Below are 8,107 nucleotides of genomic sequence, written 5' to 3'. Positions count from 1 at the left end.
GAGAGTCTAGCTTCTGACTCGTTGAAGGGGGTGAGCGAGATGGACCGGCCCATGCGCGCAGGAGACCACTTTTTCGGTTTTTTACGTTTTTTATTTTCATTTTTTGCTTTATTTTTGCACTTTCGTTTGTACATTAACATATTCTAGATATATATATTACAAAAAACTCTATAAAGAACATTTAAAATGTTGAACAAGTTTAAAAACTGTTAATCAAGCATTCGGAAAAAGTTCAACAAGTATTTGAAATTTTTTGAACGAGCATTTGAAAAATGTTGAACAAGTATTTGAAAAAATGTTAATCAAGCAATTGGAAAATATTGAACAAGTATTTGAAAAATGTTGAACACGTATTTGAAAAATGTTAACCAAGCATTCATCAAATGTCGAACATGTGTAGGAAATTGTTGATTATCTATTACAAAATTATGATTATTTATCATGTATATAAAAATAATCAATAATTAGAAAAAATGATGAACAAGTAGTTGAAAAATGTTAGTCAAACATTTGGGAAATGTTAAATATGTATAGGAAAAATGTGGAGCATATATTAAAAGACTGGAAAAAAATTGATCATGTATATGAAAATGTTAATCAAGTATCTTAAAAAAATTTAAACATCTTTAAATAATGTGAATCAAGCATTTGGAAAATGTTAAACGTGTATAGAGCAAATGTTGACCATGTATTGGAAAATGTTCATCTTTTTGTATGAAAATTGTTAATCAAGCATTGAAAAAATGTTGACAAAAAATGTTAATCTCGTATACGAATTTTTTTAATCAAGAATTTGAAAAATATATAAATGCGTAAGGAAACAATGTTGACCATATATTAAAAAATGTTAAATTTGTATTGAAAAAATTGTAAATGTGTATTAGAAAAAAAATTACATATACCAAATTTTTTGAATGAACAACCAAACAAACAAAGAAAACCCAAAAAAATACCAAATGAAAAATAAAAAACAAAGAAAAAATGCAGAAATGATGAAAAAGGAATAAAAAATGGAGAATAAAAAAGAAAAGAAAATAAAATGTCAACTGCAAAAAAATAATAAAACCGAGACACGGTGAAGAAAATCGGCTCTTTTACATTAAAGGAGGTCGCGCCCTACAGTTAGTCACGAACCAGACCCAATGGCTGTAGGTTTTATTAGGGGCCCAATGGTTGTAGCTAGGGTCGCTAGCTAGCTCCCATCCAAGAGACCCAGGTTCAAACGAGAGCTCCTCGTCGGCGCCTTCAGCGCCCGATAGAAGTTCGGGCGCCTAAGCGTTCTCTTGTTGGGGTGGTTTCTAGGAATCCCAGTTATGACTGTTTCTCTTCTTTGTTTCGACTGCTTCTTATGTTCGTGCGCGAACACGTAGAAGTACGTTCGTTCGTGCGGCTGAAGTGTTATGAATGTTTTTTTGTTCTTTGTGCGGTTGAGGTATTTTTGTACTGACTTTTCTGAACTTTTTTCGTCCGTATAGTAAGTAATAAAATAAACTGAGGTTTATGGTAAGAAATAAAATGAACTCAGGTTTCTTTTTTTTGGTAACCTAAGGTTATGGCGCTCACGCGGGGATGCCAGCACGCGAACCCATTTCACACGCTTGGTCGCTTTTTCAGATTCTTTCAATAGTGGGTCAAAAAAAACCCAGCCGTTTTTTCATAGTCTTTTGAAAAACCAAAGAAATCACAAAAAATGTGAACTCAAAAAGATGTTCGCGAAAAAAAAGTTCAAAAACTTCAAAAAGAGTTCACGAATATGAACAATTTTTCATCAATTTTGAAAAAAGTTCGTTTAATTTGGAAAAAAGTTCATTGAATTTGAAAAGAGTTCATATAATATGAAATTAGTTCATCGAATTTCGAAAAAAGTTCAATGAATATGAAAAATAAGTTCATCAGTTTTGAAAAAAGTTCATCGAATTTGAAAAATAAGTTCATCAGTTTTGAAAAAAGTTCATTGAATTTGAAAAAAGTTCACCAAATTTGAAAAAGTTCATCAATATTTGAAAAAAAAGTGCATCGGAGTCGAAAGAAGTTCATCAAAGTTGAAAAAAAGTTCGCCAAATTTGAAAAAATTTCATCAAATTTGAGAAAAGTTCACAAATTTGAGAAAAGTTCATCGATTTAAAAAAAGTTCAACTATTTTGAAAGAAAGTTCGTCAATTTGGACAAGGGTTCATCGATTTTGTTCATCAAATTTGAAAAAAGTTCATCAACTTTGAGAACAGTTCATCGAATTTAAAATAAGTTCATCAATTTGAAAAAAGTTCATTGAATTTGAGAAAAATTTCATCAAATTTGAGAAAAGTTCATCGAATTTGGGGAAAAAAGTTCATAGATATTGAAAAAAACTCATCAATTTGAAAAAAGTTCATTTCTTTTCCAAAAGTTCACTAGAATGTTATTACAAGTTCACGCAACACAAAAGGAATTAGAGAAAATAAGTAATCGCGTCGCTTGAGGTGTCCCAGCTGGTTGTAGTGGTTAGAGTAGAAACCTGAGGCTCAGGGATCGAAACGGAAAAACAACATAAACGGGCCAAGCCCAGGCCAGAGGAGGGTATGCGCCGGTTAGTACAATAGCCTTTAACGGGCGCAGAGAGCGCCAAATAGGAAATGGTGGTTCAAACCCCGCTTGTGCTCGCTTTTTCTCTACCTTTTCTTTTATTAAGTGGGCCGGCCCAGTTGCTACACGAGACGAATAAGATCCAGCGACAGCTGCTACCGTCTCGCGGGAGCAACTAATTAACGAGCGCTCTTTCGGGAGCCTCGCAACGATCAACGCCACTTGGCACGCTCTCAGCCGTTTGCCACGTGTCGCGCTCTGGGCGCTCCCTCCGGATTTTGTTTTTTTTTTATTCTTCCGCACGCGTTTTCGGCTTTTTAAACGGGTTTTTTCGGGTTTTTTTGACGTTTTGGTTTCCTACCGGTCTTCCCTAGCTTTTCGACCAAAAATAATTTTTGAAAAAATAATTTTTTTGCGTAAAAGAACGCATTTTTTTCGCAAGAGTCACGGTTTTGTTTTCGCGAGAGGCACGGTTGTGCTTTCGTGGGAGGCACGGCCGTGCCTCTTGGAAACAAAAAAAATGTGTTTTCTGTTTTTTTTCTTTTGTGAGAGGCACGATTTTGCTTCCGCGAGAGGCACGGTTGTGCGTTCGCGAGACGCACGGGCGTGCCTCTTTCGAAAGGGAAAAAACGCATTTTCTGTTTTTTTTTCTTTCGCGAGAGGCATGGTTTTACTTCCGCAAGAGGCACGGTTGTGCTTTCGCGAGAGGCACGGGCGTGCCTCTTTCGGAAAGGGAAAAAACACGTTTTCTGTTTTTTTTTCTTTCGCGAGAGGCACGGTTTCGCTTCCGCGAGAGGCACGGGTGTGCCTCTTTCGAAAAGGGAAAAACACGTTTTCTGTTTTTTTTATTTCGCGAGAGGCACGGTTGTGATTTCGTCAGAGGCACGGGCGTGCCTCTTTCGGGAAAGGAAAAAAACCCGTGTTCCTGGTTCGGTTTTTTCGTCGGTTTTTTTCGTCTGGTTTTTTCGTGAAAAAAAATTTCGTCAAAATCTATCAACATGGGATCTAGTTTTATAGATCTCGACGCGAGGAATCCAACGGCGAAAGCGGTTCGAGATTTGGACGCACGGTTTAAGAGATAAAACGTTTTGAATAAACGGATCTACGAAAAAAGGGAAAACTCCCTGGTTGCGACAAGTGGCACACATGCAGCGCGCCACTTGTCGCAACCTGGGGAAGTTGGAGCGATCTCCGCAAGGAGTACTCCTTAACTAGTGATTTCGCCGTCTCGCTTAATGCCAGACATCTCTCATGACTCGTGGATGAGCGAACTGGTTCATAGAAGAAGACAACTACGCCGCGCCGCCGAATAGACACCACTAAAACCACAAAGGTAAATGTTTGGAGCCGGCCGATCGACCGAAGCTTCGGCCGGTCGCGGACGCCCCACCACGCACATGGATCTCACGTGGGTCACCTCCTCTCCACCTTATCTGTTCAGGATCGATGCGAACCACTTGTTTTCCTTGCCCACGGTGCCGAATCTCTCCGTACGCGAGCTTGTCTTCTCCCTCCTCTCTCCTCTGCACTCTGTAGTTTGCCTGGCCGCTACCACCGGCGACATGAGTTGCCGACCGGCCATGACCACCACTCACCCCTTTTTGATTTTTTTCCCCGCCCTATGATGGCCGCGGCTGCCACTCACTGGCGGCTCCATGGAGCTGCGACTTGCGCTCCACGCAAGCTGCGGTCGACGACATTTTGCTGGAACCCAGCGTGGCAAAATGCTGGAACCGGCCGCCGGAAGTGCTGGAACCGGCATGCGTTAATGCTCTAATCAATAGGCGTCGGTGCTGGAACAATCGACAGAATTGCTGAAACCGGTGTCGTGAACTGCTGCAACCGGCGACCATATTTGCTGGAACCGGCGTCGCAAAAGCTGGAAACGACGAGGCAAGCTTCTCATTTTGTTGCAAACGATGAGGAAAAAGCTTCTACCAGCAAGATTTTTTGCTACCACGGCGACCGGCGCAAGCAGCGACCAGCAATGGCTTTTCCAGCAAATGATTTTTGTCCCGACAAAGCCAGAGCTAGAACCAGCTTTTGTTTTTGCTACAACCAGCAATTCGAGAGCGGGAACCAACAACATATTTTGCTGGAATCAAAGGAAGCAGGGGCTTTGATGGATGTACGTCAAAGCTACAACCAATGCTGAAAAATGATACTTCCGGCAACCATGAAAGCTACAACCAGCTTTGAAAAAAGCTTCAACTACATACGGGATAGCTGGAGGTCGGCATCGCGCAGCGGCAAAAAGCTGCAACTGGGCGTGGAGGAAAGCTACAACGCGCTTTTAAAAAAGCTTCAAACCGAGAACGACCAGCTAACAATGGCGAGCGGCGGTGACGGAGCTGCATGGCGCGCAGTGCTGCGACGGGCGCGCGGCAAGCTATGACGGCGGGCTGCGACAATGCTGGAACCCTCACCCGGCGGTGCTGCAACCAGAGGGAGGAAGACACGCCCAGCCCGGCGGAGCTAGGGACGTCTTTCTTTCGACCGACCCGGCGGAGCTGCAGACGGCAAGTGCCCCCGACGAGCTGCGACGGCGAGCTGCGACACGGCGGCCAAGGGCGAGGACGAGGGGGCTGACCTGCGGAGATCCTTTTTTTCCATGTGTTTACGCGTGCGTGCGGGAGGAAGAAGATGACTTGGTCGCGGCAATCTCGTCCATTCACGCGTACGTATCCAAGGCTCAGCAGCGGACCGGCCTAAATTTGGGCCGGTACACCGGCACAGAGTACCGCCCAATCACAAATCTACGAACATGGGATTTTCTATTAGTTCACGAACATGAAATGGAAAAAGAAATCCACAGGACAACACCAAATATATGTATCTGGGCCAACCAAATGAAAAAAAGGCTAGCCGTCCTAACCTCATTTTATTTCCGACAAACGTCCAAAACTCCTCATACAATTTAGCATTTGCCTTGTCCAATGACGTATTTCTGACAAAAAATGCTAAATAGTTTTTCATCTATAAGTAATTTTCTTGATTCGGAAACAATTAGGCTTCCCTCAATAACTAAAATTTCTCATGTAAAAGAAATCAGCAACTCGTGCCATTGAATGAATTTATGGTGTAAAATTTCTGGTCAATGGACATGATTATTCATATGTGAAAAGTATTAATTAAGGTATACAAACGACAGTACAGAGAACCAACAGCGTCTGACAGGTTTTTTTAGGGGTAACGGTGTCAACAAGTAGGTTAAAAAATACTACTACCACTCCATATAGTTGTATCAGTCACTAATATTAAAGTGCCAAAATTAACTGGCGCAGCAACGCCTTCAATGATCTAGTACACATATTAAAAGTGTGGCTAGTTATGTGAAGTGAAGCTATTGTAGTGTGTTGCATTAAGGTTCATTATGTCATGGGAGAAGGTCTATATTTTTGTCTTTGTTGCATGTAGATTACATAAACAACAATTGATGTACTCCCTTCGGTCCTTTTTACTCTGCATATAAGAATTGTCTGAAGTCAAACTTTACAAAGTTTGACCATATTTATATAAAAAAATATCAACGTCTACCATGATAAAGTTATACAACATGAAACTTTAAGTCATGACGCATCTACTAGTATTGATTTCACATTGTGAATGTTGGTATTTTTTTCTATAAAGTTGGTCAAACTTTACGAGGCTTGACTTCAGACAAATCTAATATGCAAACTAAAAAGGACTGGAGGGAGTAATAAAGACAAGGTAATTTTTGTTTGTACAATGTAACCGAAATGTCAAGGCAGTGATTACACTATATTTTAGTTACACACTAGTGCAGAACCGGGCTATAGCACCGGTTCGTAAGGCCCTTTAGCGGCAGTTCGTGCATAACCAGTACTAAGGGGGGAGGGGACCTTTAGTCCCCACGAGCCAGCGCCGGGGCAGGGGAGCCCTTTAGTACCGGTTGGCAACACCAATCGGTACTAAAGGATTTTTTAATTTTTTTTGAAATAAAGAAAAAACAGCCCACCTACTGGGTCGGCACGGCCTGCATACGACTAGAAACCCAACATCTACTTGGGCCAGGATGCAGGCCCAGTAGGCCCCACAGGGCAGAAGACTTGCAATAGGTCCACAAAGGCCTGCTTAGAGAGGAGCTCAACACGGTAGCCGCGGCGGGGCTTATAAACCGGGGCGAGCTCCTCTCAACTAGCGAGGTGGGACTAAACATTGTGCACAGCGGGTGGCAGCGCACCCCTTTACTACCGGTTGGTGGCACGAACCCGTACTAAAGGGGGGGGGTCTTTACTACCGGTTGGAGCCACCAACCCGTACTAAAGGCCACCACGTCTTTAGTACCGGTTCGTGGCACGAATCGGTACTAATGAGTGCCGCCCGCCTAGCCGTTGGAACCGGCACTAATGGTCACATTAGTGCCGGCTCAAATACAAACCGGAACTAATGAGCTGAACATTAGGCCCTTTTTCTACTAGTGACATTGTGTCAGAGCTAAATCCCGCGGATCTCGGGTAGGGGGTCCTGATCTAGTAGTCTTCGCTAGATGTTAACAAGGACACAAGGACACGATGTTTACCCAGGTTCGCGCATCTCGAAGAGATAAAACCCTACGTCATGCTTTTTATTGATTGTAGAGAGGAGGAGGGGGAGGAGGGCGGTGGGATCGAAGGAGGGAGGGAGGAGGGGGTGGGTGATAAAAACCGAACCTCGATGGCGAGATCCGATCTGTTGTTGCGGCCCGACCTTTCACGACACACCACCACCAGCAGCAGTAACCTCTCGCCCGCGCACGCGATGTACACGAAATAGAGGGTTTGAACCTTGCGGCTCAGCACGAGAAAACCAATCTTGATGACGGTACTCACGCGCAAAACAATTTCCTCACAGAGAAATCGCAACACAGAGGTTTTCTAAAGCTTCCTCCAAAACTTAGGGATTTTTAGACAGCTTCCCCCAAAACTCGATACGGGTATTACCCTAAAAACACATCGTATTTATTATCAAAATATAATCCGTCTTACATGATGCACACCCTAGGCTTTAATAGCCGACCCAAGTGACATAGCTTGGAAAACAAGCTGACTAACCAACAAAAACTCTTCGTACGTGTACAAAAGTATTTGGACTCTTAACTGTCTAATAGATTTCTTGCTTTATAGATTAGCAAGATAACCTTTACAACCGAACGACCCACCCTAAAATAACCAGACTTTATTAGGTAAATGAGTGTGCCATCATGATGTCTTCTACAGGTGGACCCCAGCCGCATTCTTGCAAGGAGAATTGATCACGTATCAAGCATCCCTTCCACACACGTTCCTTTCATGGTAAGGAAAGAAATATAAAATATTTTATGTACTTGTTTCTCACGCAGCAACTATTCCTGCCAAGCCAACAAACAAGATCCATCGTGGACTCCTTAATTCCTCCATCTAAATGAGGCTTACCAAGATAATTAAAGTATTTCTTTGCTTGGTTTCCTCTTAACTCATGAAAGTCTAACACCGAAGCAATTATCATCTCAACCTGAACATACTTCTCTTCTCTCCTGATGCACATAGCTTGCAACGCTTCGGCA

This window comes from Triticum dicoccoides, chromosome 3B (assembly GCF_002162155.2).
Source record: "Triticum dicoccoides isolate Atlit2015 ecotype Zavitan chromosome 3B, WEW_v2.0, whole genome shotgun sequence".
In the NCBI taxonomy this organism is placed as follows: domain Eukaryota; kingdom Viridiplantae; phylum Streptophyta; class Magnoliopsida; order Poales; family Poaceae; genus Triticum; species Triticum dicoccoides.
Note: the sequence above shows the minus strand (reverse complement) of the source record.